The sequence below is a fragment of the Nicotiana tabacum genome, chromosome 18 (genome assembly GCF_000715075.1).
Source record: "Nicotiana tabacum cultivar K326 chromosome 18, ASM71507v2, whole genome shotgun sequence".
Lineage (NCBI taxonomy): Eukaryota > Viridiplantae > Streptophyta > Magnoliopsida > Solanales > Solanaceae > Nicotiana > Nicotiana tabacum.
This window is the reverse complement of record NC_134097.1, coordinates 121,548,200-121,561,692: the sequence shown is the minus strand read 5'-3', so window position 1 is coordinate 121,561,692 and position 13,493 is coordinate 121,548,200.

The window sequence follows — 13,493 nt, the reverse complement described above, 5'->3', positions numbered from 1 at the left end:
GCCTAGATACCATTCCTATAGGGATTTTTATTCACAATTATGTCTGATAATCTAATTAGCCTAATAAATCAACTTCATTTCGCCTAGTTTACTTCTTAAAACTGGTCTTATTAAGTGTCAATACTTCCTGAAACTAGTTCTTTCAAAATTGTCTCAATCGCATTAGATATCATGCCTATAGGTATTAATTTCGAAAAACTTGTTTGTTTCTGCATAAATACCAGTATTCTGCATATAGGCAAGCCTTAGGGCGTTTTTAAAAAAATTGTATTTCTCTGAAACTATCTCTGTCGTTTAACGTTTCTGATTCTAATAAGCGTTTAAACAAAGGAGTCCCTAGGCAACTACTAGTTTATAACTTCTGGGTATAAAAGGTTTGGTCTATTTCTGCATAGTCACTTAGAGATCCTACTTTAGGACATTGATTAATAAGGACTTTAACTGTGCTTGAGACGTGATGCTTGTATGTTTGTTTTAGGAGGAAACTGTGAGCCTCTTAATTGCTCCCATTATGTGAAAGTCCTAAATGTTTTGACTGTCGCCTTAGAGTTTTTCGCCTTTCTAAACCTTAAGGGTATGTCTAGAACTACCTATAGGTAGAGGTCCTAACTCCCCTTTCTTTTGTGCTATTTGCTGCTATTAGCCAGCTGCAAGCCAAGGCTAATCATCTGTGCTCTCTTGTTCTTTCATTCTGCTTACTTCTCTCTTTACTGGTATGTCCTTATTTTAATTTAAAGCCTCAACAACAACATGCTTCTCTTATTGCTTCAGTTTCTCTTATTTTCTGCTTCTACTTGTGGTTCTGCTGTGAAACTTGTAGTTGAGTTACATTACTAGCACGCTATTATGTCTCCCCTTCCCTTTAGATTAATGTATTCCCTTATGTGTGTTTCAAAGCATGCCTTGTCAATTGTCTTTTATTTACCATCTTATGAATCACAAATCCCTATCCCCCTCTATGTGTTTATGTTCCCCCTGACTAGTTTGTGATTATGACAGTGTCAACTATTTCTGAGCATGTCCAAACCAGTCCTAAGACTCTTGCTGGGGTATGTGTTTGCAGTCAAATGTCTGTGTAACCCCAAACCCCTTGACCCCTGTGTGACTACTGAATTCATTTGGATTCTGTATGTGACCCTATCCTGAAGTGCCTGACTTTGTTTACCACTCCAACCTCTTTTCAAACAACCTCTGTTGCTTTACTAATGGCTTTCAAAAGCAGACTTTTAAATCCAGTCTTTAATAAACCTCTTTCAACTTGTGTCTTGCACTTTCACTTCACTCTTAGTTAATATGTTCTGCCCCCTCTGGTATGTGTACTGCCTTGGGATCCTCTTGAGAGCCCTCTGAACTCTGGCATACTGAGGCTGGCCTTTCCACACTGCACGGGTTCAATGCTTGATTGGTAAGTCTAGGTGTAAGCATTGCCCGGGGTCCTTGAGACCCTTAGGAAACTTTGATGCACCTAGACTCTGATTTGTCTATGGAAATGAGGCTTGTGAGACTATTGGAGGCTTTGGAAAACTTGAGCCTGGTTGCAGGCTCCCTATAGAATAGCTTCTTGATTTCTATTTCTACTTATGTAATTCATTTATTGGCCTATAATAATTTGTAAACAGATATTTGGGGTATTTAGTAAAAGGGTGGGTTGATGTATACTTTGTGGGGTAATATGGGTAGAAATCCTGCTCTTAGGATCTTACTTTTCAAATATGCATGCCTTACTCAGTAGAAAACATGCTCATAGGTTTGCTCTTGTGAATCTGATTGCTTTTTCCTAATAGAAATTATGCCTATAGGATCTCATTTCCAATTCCTTTTGCATCAGATAGAAACCATGTTCATAAGATTCTGCATTTGTCATGCTAGAAACCATGTTTCTAGGTTCCAAACCTAATGTCTTAAATCAGTAGATGCCATACCTATAGGACTTAATTCCGATTCAGTTCTAACAAGTCTTTCCATATGTTACTGCAAATTGACTAAAACCAGTAATACGCCTAGATACCATGCCTATAGGGATTTCTATTCGCAATTATGTCTGATAATCTAATTATCCTAATAAATCAATTTCATTTCGCCTAGTTTACTTCTTAAATCTGGTCTTATTAAGTGTCAATATTTCCTGAATCCAGTTCTTTCAAAATTGCCTCAATCGCATTAGATATCATGCCTATAGGTATTAATTTCGAAAAACCTGTTTGTTTCTGCATAAATACTAGTATTCTGCATATAGGCAAGCCTTAGGGCGTTTTCAAAAAAATTGTATTTCTCTGAAACTGTCTCTGTCATTTAACGTTTCTGATTCTAATAAGCTTTTTTAAAAAGGAATCCATGGGCAACTACTAGTTTATAACTTCTGGGTACAAAAGGTTTGGTCTGTTTCTGCATAGTCACTTAGAGATCCTGCTTTAGGACTTTGATTAATAAGGACTTTATGTCACGACCCCAACCCCGGTCGTGATGGCACCCAATACACTGCTAGGCAAGCCTGACCAACTAACAACCTCGATCCGTTTTCTTATAAAAATCATTATTAGCTAATGCAGTTTAATTGCTAAATTACCCTAATAAGAGTGTAAGACAACGAGTTAAATATGCGAAAATTCAGATGATAATACTACTACATAGCCCATACAGATCTGGTGTCACAAGTCTCAAGCCTCTAGTACAAATTTAACAGCCTAATACATAATCAGTCTAGGAAATGCGGATAAAACGAAAGGATAGAAGGGAGAGATCGGGGTTGCGGACACCGTGCAGCTACCTCGATACTCCCAGATGTGAACTGATCGACTAAAAATCCTCACTCATCCTCTGGAACACTTGGATCTGCACGCAAGGTGCAGGGAGTAATGTGAGTACTCTGACCCAATGAGTAATAAGCATAAATAATGACTAAGAATAAGAAATCACGGAAAACACAGAGTAATCTATAATGCGGCAGTTTAAACAAGTAATGTGAAAGCAATAAACCAATGGAAACGAAATATGGTGATGCTACAACAAATAAGCAGTTAAGTGACAGACATATAAAGAAAATCAACACATAGAACGATACCCTATAGTACCCACTGCGGCGAGCAGGCCGACCCAATATTTCGTTGACGACACTCACTGGGAGTGTACAGACTCCGGGAGGGGCCCCTTACGGCCCAAGCGCAATATCAAGCCATCTCGTGGCATCAAATCTAGGCCCTCGGCCTCATATCAATATCAGTATAACACTGCTACAGTGCGCAACCCGATCCCATAGTATCCTCACATCTGGCCCTTGGCCGTACTTAGTCCAAAAATGATATAAGCCCCTCGGGCATTAGTAAAACAGTAGTTCTCAGCCCAAAACATCAATTAATATATCACTTTAGTTTCAAAACCGAGTAAAAGTGGCTGAGTTGTAAAAACAGTGGAAAACGGTACGACTGAGTTCAAGTAGTAAGTCAAAGTAGTGAGGAAATAGTGATAAAACTCCCGGAGGGTTCAAATAGTTGGCACAAAGCCCAAATATGGAAATCAGTCCAAATAATGATAGCAAATAAGCTTCAATCAAATATGCGGTAAAAATATCACTCAGAACGGACCAAGTCACAATCCCCGATAGTAAACGACCCCACGTTCATCATCAAGCGCGTGTCTCACCTCAATATAGCACTACGATGTCCAAATCCGGGGTTTCAAACCCTCAAGACATCATTTACATTCATTACTCACCTCGAACCGGCAAAAACTCTAGCTCGCTACGCCTTTGCCTCTCAAATCGGCCTCCTCGCGCGTCAAATATGACCAAAACCAGAACGAAAATGTCACAATATGCTAAGGGAACAAAGTCCAAGCGAAAACAATCAAAAAATACCAAAAATCCCGAAATTAGCAAAACCCGAGCCCCCGGCCTACTTCTCGAAACTCAGAAATTTCACATCAACGAGTTCCTTATCCTTCCACGAGTCCATAGATATCAAGAGTTCTCAAATCCGACCTCAAATGGCCCTTCAAATCCCAATTTAAAATCTCAAAATCCCAAGCCCTAGTTCTTCCATTTTTAGCTAAATTTCCATGAATTTCTAGGTTAATTTCACAATAGAATCACGTTTTACGCTCATAAATCTTACCTCCAATCACTTCTCCTCGAATCCTTCTTCAAATTTCCTCAAAGAGCTCTCTAAATACTCAGCTATGGTGGGAAAATGACTCAAAATCGCGGATGAAATGTTTAATAAACTCACTTCCCAGACATAACCGCATCTGCGGTCCAATAGTCGCTCATGCAGTACCACTTCTGCGGTCATTTCTCTGCATCTGCGGAATTTCACTTACTGGGCAAACACCGCATCTGCGGTCCTCCCGCCGCTTCTGCGGCTCCGCAGGTGCGACCCCCCTTCCGTATCTTCGGTTCCAGGCATTCCCCAGACTTTTCGCTTCTGCGACCCAAATCACGCATCTGCGATACCGCACCTGCAGTCCCCAAACCGCAGGTGCGAAAACACCACCAGCAACAGAAAATCTGCTATCTCCCAAGTTCCCGTTAGCCATCCGAAATCACCCCGAGGCCCCCGAGACCTTAACCAAAGGCACCAACACAACCCAATACCTCATTCAAACTTGTTCCAATCATCAAAACACCTCAAACAACGCCAAATCAATCAATTCATATCGAATTCAAGCCTAAGTTTTCTAAAAACTTCCGAAATACGTTTTCGATCAAAAACCTAACCAAACCACGTCCGAATGACCTGAAATTTTGCACACACATCCCAAATGACATAACAAAGCTACAACAAATCTAGAAATTCCATTCCGACCCTCGGATCAAAATCTTACCTACCAACCGGAATTGCCAAAATACTAACTTCATCAATTCAAGCCTAATTCTACACCGGACCTCCAAAATCACTTCCGATCACACTCCTAAGTCACAAATCACCTCCCGGAGCTAACCGAACCATCAGAATCACATCCTATCCCTCTAACTCATAAGTTAACATCCGGTTGACTTTTCCAACTTAAGCCTTCTTAAAAGAGACTAAGTGTCTCATTTCTTACCAAAACCACGCCAAACGCAAACCAATCAACTCGACCACATAAAACACAGATAAAGAAGCAAAAATGGGGGGAAACAAAGCGGTAACTCATGATACGACTGGCCGGGTCGTCACACTTTAACTATGCTTGAGACGTGCTGCTTGTATATTTGTTTGAGGAGGAAACTGTGAGCCTCTTAATTGCCCCCATTATGTGAAAGTCCTAAATGTTTTGACTGTCGCCTTAGAGTTTTTCTTCTTTCTAAACTTTAAGGGTATGTCTAGAACTACCTATAGGTAGAGGTCCTCACTCCCTCTGGGACCATTCAGAAGGGACGGGTAGCAGCACGCAATAGGAATCAGTGACCAAACACTTGCTTTGCATGACCAAGAAGGGGATGGGAAGGGTAGACATGGGATATAATGACTACGCATTAATGTCACGTGTAGCCCCTTATCGAGGAGTATTTACCGGACATTGCGTGAGGTGATCCTATAGGAAAACAACCTAGGACCCCTCTCTACCAAATCCTCTCTTTATTTAAAACTTTTCGTCCTTTACAACTTGTTCAAACCTTTATCTTACTACTTGAACTATCCAACATGCTTTACTTGCAACTCATTTGGTTCAAACTGTTTATATGGACTAATTCGTAAATATAAGTTCGGTCGGGACCCACAGTTGTGGACTAAGAGGGGTGCCTAATACCTTCCCCTCAAGGTTATTTCGAACCCTTACCCTAATCTCTGGTAATGCAAACCAACTCAAGAGTTAATCACTCTATGTGCCCTAACGCACCATAATTTGTTAGGTGACAACTCTTCAAATACCCAATTCCCAAACGGAAATGAGTCATTACACCCCGTGAATGTCGGAACCCGGACTTTTCTCCGCGGAGAAAAAAGGGGGCGCGACAACATGGCGACTCTGCTGGGGATATCTTTTAGGCTCTTACCATAACGAACTTGTCTTTACAAAGTAGTCCAAGCATGCTTATCCCGTACCCTGCTCCCTTATCTGAATTTAACTGTCTATTTTTCAAGCATTTATATTCCTTTATTACCCTAAAAACTGACTTTTCTCTTTATTTTCCTTCTTATGTAACTGTGTTTTCAATAATGTAAATGTTGTATTTATTTTTCCTATGTGAAAATACTTGCCTACATGTTATTAACTGCTGCATAAATCATGTTCCACATCTTCCACTCATGCGTCTCAAATCCTATAGCAACGCTTTAATGAGTGGTTGAGCACTTCCTATTTATTACCCTTAAATTTAGAAAGGCTTATTTGCGGTAAAACCAGTCGATCAGCGGTGCAGTCGACGGTTCCGTGCCTTCCCCCTCAAGTTGTCCGCTTGAGGGTACCAGTCTAAAACCCAATAGAAACCTTACTCTATTTAAATTGTGCATGCATCATAGTCAAACCTAGTTGGATCAGTTATGTTGTCCACATAATAATCCTTTAAGATAAGCCTTATCCAAAGTCCATCGGATTTTCCATAATCCCAACGGACTCAATCACGTTATGTGCATTAATTTGGAGGACTAAATGCCGATATGCTGATCATAAATGTATAAATAGTCGAGTCTGGTGGGGAAAAGGCCTAACCCTTTTGTTTTGCAGAAAAATGAGGTACGAGGTTCCCAGATTCGGTATGGTTAGCAATATCCCTCCATTGTTGCTAGATTGATGGGAAGAGCTTTCCTCAAGTGACAAGAAGCATGTGAAAAAGTACCTGGGTAACTTGCCTTCCCTGCTAGATATTGAACCAAACAAAAAATTGATCGAGGCTGCTACCCTATTTTGGGATAGTGAAAGAGCTGTGTTCCGTTTCAGTGACATAGAAATGACACCGCTCCTAGAGGAAATAGGAGGACTTGCAGGGTTGACTTGGGACAGTCCCGGGCTTTTGGTGCTAGAAAATCGTACAGGCAGGGGATTTTTGAAGATGATGGGGTTGAAAAATAATGTCAACCTAGTGTGCTTGAAGTACTCCTACATACCTTTCGAATATCTCTACGAGAGGTATGTCCACAGCAAATCTTTCCGCACTTATCATGACGAGATCGCCCTCACTTCACTGGGTCACATCCACCGTAGAGTGTTCACATTCATTGTGTGCTTTCTAGGGCAGATAGTGTTCCCAATGAAAAAGGGAAGAATCCACACTAGGTTGGCCATGGTTACCAAAACTCTGATGGAGGGGATTAATGGATAGACATACACTATAATCCCCATGATCGTAGCTGATATCTATAGGGCCCTAGAGCGTTGTCAAAGATGGGTCCAACATTTTGAGGGTTGCAACTTACTACTGCAGTTATGGTTGTTGGAGCATCTCCAAAAGGGTCGCTATCGCCAAGAATTTTCGCGAAGGGCTTGGAACGACCACATTGCCTTCCATCACCCTAAGATGATGACCTACATTTCGGACAGATTTGCCCAGCCGGAAAGTGCCAGCGAATGGGTAGAGTTCTTCGACAATCTGACCAAGGAACATGTACAGTGGATAGTTAAATTGTTTCCAACGGACGAGTTCATTATCAGGTCCAGGGATGCTCCACATTTGGTGTTGATCGGGTTGAGAGGGATATATCCATATGTCCCTATGCAAGTTATGAGGCAAGTAGGCAGAAAACAGGTTGTACTAAGGGTCGTCAAGATTAGTCACTTCAAGGCGGATTTCCAAAACGATGACATACCTTACAAGTGCCAAGCTCAGCACATGTGGCACTGCAAAATCATTGTGGAGAAAAGCACTGTTGAGCCAGACAGATATCACGCGGGGTGCAAGCCTCTCTACCCTACATGGTTGGAGGACAATCTAAAAGGAACGTTGACACCAGGGTCTAGTCGAGGGAACAGAATCATAGACGAGAAAGCTGAAGCCCAAGTCAAATATAACAAGCTGCGCAAGAGGGTCCACGACTCTGAGAATGAACATCGTGAGATACATGAGAGGAACGTAAAGTTGATTGAGGAATGGAAAGAGATGGCAGTCATTTCAAATAGAAAACTAGAATACCCGGGGCAAGGAATAGTGGAGCTGGAGGGCAAAGTCATAAAAAGGATTGAAAACTGTCAAAATACTGAAGGAGCCGAGGGAGGACATCTGTCCCGAGCCTATTTGTTGTTAGGACTACGCGAGCTGGGAGATCTGTTTGATGGAGTCAAGAAGATCGAATTTGGGGAAGGTCCTTCTGGGACCAAATAGATTAGATTTACTTGATTTTCTTAAAATGTAATAAGGCCAAGTGCCAGTAGTGACTTGTTTTATTATTATGATAGTGTCGTTTTGGATTCGTCTACTTTTATATTATGAAATGAAGCATTTAGTGGCATTTGAAGTTTTATAAATTTATTTGTTGCTAGGTCTACCTCGGGCACAACGAGGCTCCCAAATTAGGATACGAGTTTATATCTCGCACTATGTGTTTAAATACTGCAAACATCTCAGGATCCCTACTAACTTGTTACCTTTTGTTTTGTTTATTTTTTATTATTATTATTCTCATCCCTATAGGTTGGTTCATCTATACTGGCCTCATCAGCATATCATACCAGATCCAGAGGCCCTCCACCTCCTCCTCCTCCAAGCAACACAAAAAGCAGAGGGAAAGCAAAGATGAACGACTTAAGTGGAATATGAAAGGAAAACATTGAGAACGTAGAGACTTCCGATTGCCGTAGCATTCCAGCCCCGAACGACCTAGTTTTGAGACTTGAACAAAAGATACTAGAACTGCAAGGAGAACTTGAGCAGGTCCGCAATTTGGCAAACTTGTCACTCACCCTCAATATCCCTGATATCCACTAACAGAATGCGAAGAACCCAACACCTCCTCAAAACACACAAAATCCTACCAAACCAAATCAATACGCAACTCCACCTCAAAATATCAATCCATTGCCAGTACCAACTATCCCACAACAACATCATCAACCAATTCCATACTCACCAACCACCACTTACCACATTTCCCAAAATACACCATCACTCATTCCCGATCCACAAAACTCCACCAATGACCATCACTATACCCAAGTTTCTGGCACCCATCAGAGCAACTCCATATACGTGGAAACTATACCACATTCTACTCAGCCAATATCATATGCACAGAATCCTCCGAAAAGGACCTGCTCATTAAGAACATGGCCGAAGAACTCAAGGAATTGACAAGCCGAGTTTGAGGTGTTGAAGGCGATAGAGGAAAAGAAGGTTTGAACTACGAAGATTTGTGCATATAGCCTGATGTGGAACTGCCAGAGGGGTACAAACCTTCCAAGTTCGAAATGTTCGATGGTATAGGTGATCCCAAGTTTCACCTAAGGACTTACTGTGATAAGCTGGTCGGGGTTGGAAAAGACGAAAATATTCGAATGAAGCTCTTTATGAGGAGCCTTACTGGGGACGCGTTGTCTTGGTATGTCAGCCAGAATCCTAAGAAATAGTCAAATTGGGTAAGCATGGCGTCAGATTTCATGGACCGATTCAGGTTCAACACAGAAAATGCACCTGATATCTTCTACATTTAGAATCTCAAGAAGAAGCCTACTGAGACTTTCCGTGAGTATGCTACTCGTTGGAGGTCAAAAGCCACCAAGGTCAGGCCCTCTTTGGATGAAGAACAGATGAATAAATTCTTCATCAAATCGCAGGATCCACAATATTATAAGAGATTGATGGTCATCGAAAATCATAAATTCTCTGATATCATCAAGCTCGGGGAAAGGATCGAGGAAGGAATCAAGAGCGGGATGGTAACAAATTTCAGAGCACTGCCAACCACGAATAAGGCACTCTAATCAGGTGGCATATCGAAGAAAAGAGATGTTGGGGCAGTAATGGTAGCTCAGGGCCCAAAAACTCCACTCACATACCAAACGCTCCTACCCACATACCAGACACCTCCACCCACATATCAAACATTGCCACCTACATATCAACCTTCATCTCCCAGATATTCCCAACCAGTCGTTGTCCATCATACCTATAATTCTCAACCATACCACTTAAAATCACCACTAACTCACTAAAATTATCCAAGACCAAGACCCAACTTCGACCGCAAGCCACCCAGACAATGCACCGCCATTGCTGAGCCCATCGATCAATTGTATGAAAGGTTAAAGGCAGTAGGTTACGTCACTCCTATTCCCGCTGTGGTACTAGAAAATCCATCCCAATGGGTCAATCCAAACAAAACTTGTGCATACCACTCCGGCATGAAAGGGCACACCACTACTGAGTGCCAAACATTGAAGGATAAGATTCAGACACTCATTGACAACAAGGTCATACAAGCGAAGGAGGCCGCCATACCTAATGTCCGCAGGAATCCCCTCCCTGACCATAGAGGTGACAGTGTACATATTATAGAAACAAATAAGGGATGGGACCCTGAGGGGTCAATCGGGCTTATCCGAGAAGGCGATGACTTTAAGGTCGCGGTTACACTTACTCCTATTGTGGTTCTGACTCTGGTACCTATTGGCGTTGAGGTAGCTGCATCAGTTCCATTCGAGGTAGAAGTAGCTCTGCCCGCAGCCACCTCCACTCCATTTGAGGTAGAAGTGGCCACACCCTTTACTGTGACGGTGTCAACCACACCCCCATTCAACTCAAAGGCGATACCCTGGGATTATGTCACCGAGGCTCGATGAAAATGGAAGACTAAGATAGAAAAATCTGACGTCGCACAAGGGATGACTAGAAGTGGAAGAGTCTACACACCTAAACACCTGGGAGGTTCAAGTTAGGATGCCACTGCTAGGCAACCTATCATTGAGACAGGGCCGGATGACCTATGGAGGAAAGTACAGGCGAAAGAGTATTCTATTGTTTATCACCTGAACAAAGTCCCTGCTCAGATATCTATCCTGTCACTACTACAGAATTTAGAGGCACACAAGAACGCCTTGATGAAAGTACTGAGAGAGGCTTATGTACCCAATAATATCACTGGTGGAGAAATGGCCAACATGGTCGGTCAGGTACTGGAGAGCCATAAGATTATCTTCCTCGAAGATGATCTGCCGCCCGAAGGTCTGAATCATAATCGAGCATTGCATATTACGGTATAATTTGAAGACAAGTTCATTGCTAGGATCCTGGTTGATGGAGGTTCTAGTCTGAAGATTTGTCCACTGGATACCCTGAAAAGGTTGGACAAAGGTTTCCATGAAATACGGACCGGAAGCATGAATGTAAAGGCTTTCGATGGGTCCCAGAGGGCCACGATCAGGGAAATCAACCTTTGCTTGCAGATGGGGCCAACTTGGTTCGACGTTGAATTCCAAGTGCTTGACATACCAGCCTCATATAATCTTTTGTTGGGCCACCCATGGATCCATGCTGCTGGAGTTATGCCCTACACACTACATCAGGTCGTAAAATTTGAATGGAACCGTCAGGAGGTAATCATTCATGGAGATGGGAGTAACCCCATCTATACCAACCAAACCATTCCGGCCATTGGACATAGAAGAAGGCTAGGAGGGAAAACCTATCATCATATTGAACGGGTCAACGTCGTCGAGAAGGATAAGTGGTTGAGCAACAAAATAAAAAGTATACTAGCATGGTCCATATATGAACCCGGCAAAGGGTTGGGAAAGAACCTCCAAGGTTTCACCAAACCGATACGGCTAAAAAATTACGGTACCACCTTTGGGCTCGGATACCAGTATACATGGCAGGAGTACATGGAATGGTCACCTCCATGGCGTGGACCGTATTACCCTCTTGAGCAACCGATACCCCATTTGGAACAGTCTTTCCATCAGGCGGACATAATATGGGGAACTGCTGAGGAAGAAGCACTAGTTGGGCTGAAGGATCTGTTCTTGGAAGATGAGGATATGTACTGTAGTGCCATAATTGATGAGGGGGAGGAAGAAGGCTTATCCATTCAGATTATGGCAAAGGGAGCCGTTCTCAGAAACTGGACCGCCACACCATCCCAAGCCCGCTGAGTCCCTGGGTAGCTTGGCAAAATTTATAGTTGTTCTAGGCATTTAAATTTTTCAGCAATTTTGTTTTAAAATAAATGCTCGATCCGTCGAGCCAAGATTTGTTTGAACAATTTTCTCAGTTTTAATCAAATGCACTTATACTTTATCATTATTCATTACTATTTTATATTTTTTCCCTTCTACAGTGTTATTATTACTTTTCCTGATAAACCAATGACTGTGACATGTAATGAGGCAACGCAACATGAGAATAGTGACTCAGAGGAAGAAGATGAGATACTTGAGGAAATTGTTAGAGAAGTTGAGAATTTTGAGAACAAGCCTAAATCCAACTTGGACGAAACAGAAGCAGTAAATTTGGGAGACGCCGAGACCGTCAAAGAGACCCGCATCAGTATTCATTTGTCACTAACAGAGAAGGAAGAGTACGCCCATTTTCTAAAGGAATATGAGGATATCTTCGCATGGTCGTATGACGATATGACCGGTTTGAGCACATCCATAGTAGCTCACAAGTTGCCTACTAATCCCATGTGCCCGCCAGTCAAGCAGAAACTCAGAAAATTCAAACCAGGCATGAGTTTGAAGATCAAGGAGGAAGTTACCAAGCAAATCAAAGCCAAAGTTCTCAGGGTGGTTAAGTACCCAACTTGGTTAGCTAACATCGTGCCAGTTCCGAAGAAGGACGGGAATGTCAGGGTATGTGTTGATTATCGGGATTTAAACAGAGCAAGTCCCAAAGATGATTTTCCACTACCAAATATACACATCCTGATCGATAACTACGCCAATCATGAACTCCAATCCTTTGTAGATTGCTTCGCAGGTTATCGCCAGAACTGGATGGATGAAGAAGATGCCGAGAAAACAACTTTTATTATGCCTTGGGGCGTATACTGTTACAAGATGATGCCATTTAGTCTAAAGAATGTCGGGGCCACTTACATGAGGGCATGACGACCATCTTCCATGATATGATACACAAGGAAATAGAGGTATATGTGGACGATGTCATTATCAAATCCAAGAGGGCCACGGATTACATAGCAGACTTGAGAAAATTCTTCGACGGGCTCAGGAGGTACAATTTGAAGTTGAACCATGTAAAGTGTGCATTCGGGGTTCCTGTAGGAAAATTATTGGGATTCATTGTCAGTCGCCGAGGGATAGAGCTAGATCCTACTAAAGTCAAAGCCATTCAGGAGTTACCACCACCTAAAAGCAAAAAGGACATGATGAGCTTCCTAGGACGGCTCAACTACATCAGCTGATTCATAGCACAGTCCATAGTAATATGTGAACCCATCTTCAAGATGCTGAGGAAAGATGCCGAGACAAGATGGACCAAGGATTGTCAGAAATCTTTTGACAAGATCAAGTAATACATGTCCACACCGCCAGATCTGGTCACGCCAGAACCTGGACGACCTTTACTATTTTATCTATCCGTGTTAGACGGAGCCTTTGGATATGTTTTGGGACAATATGATGAG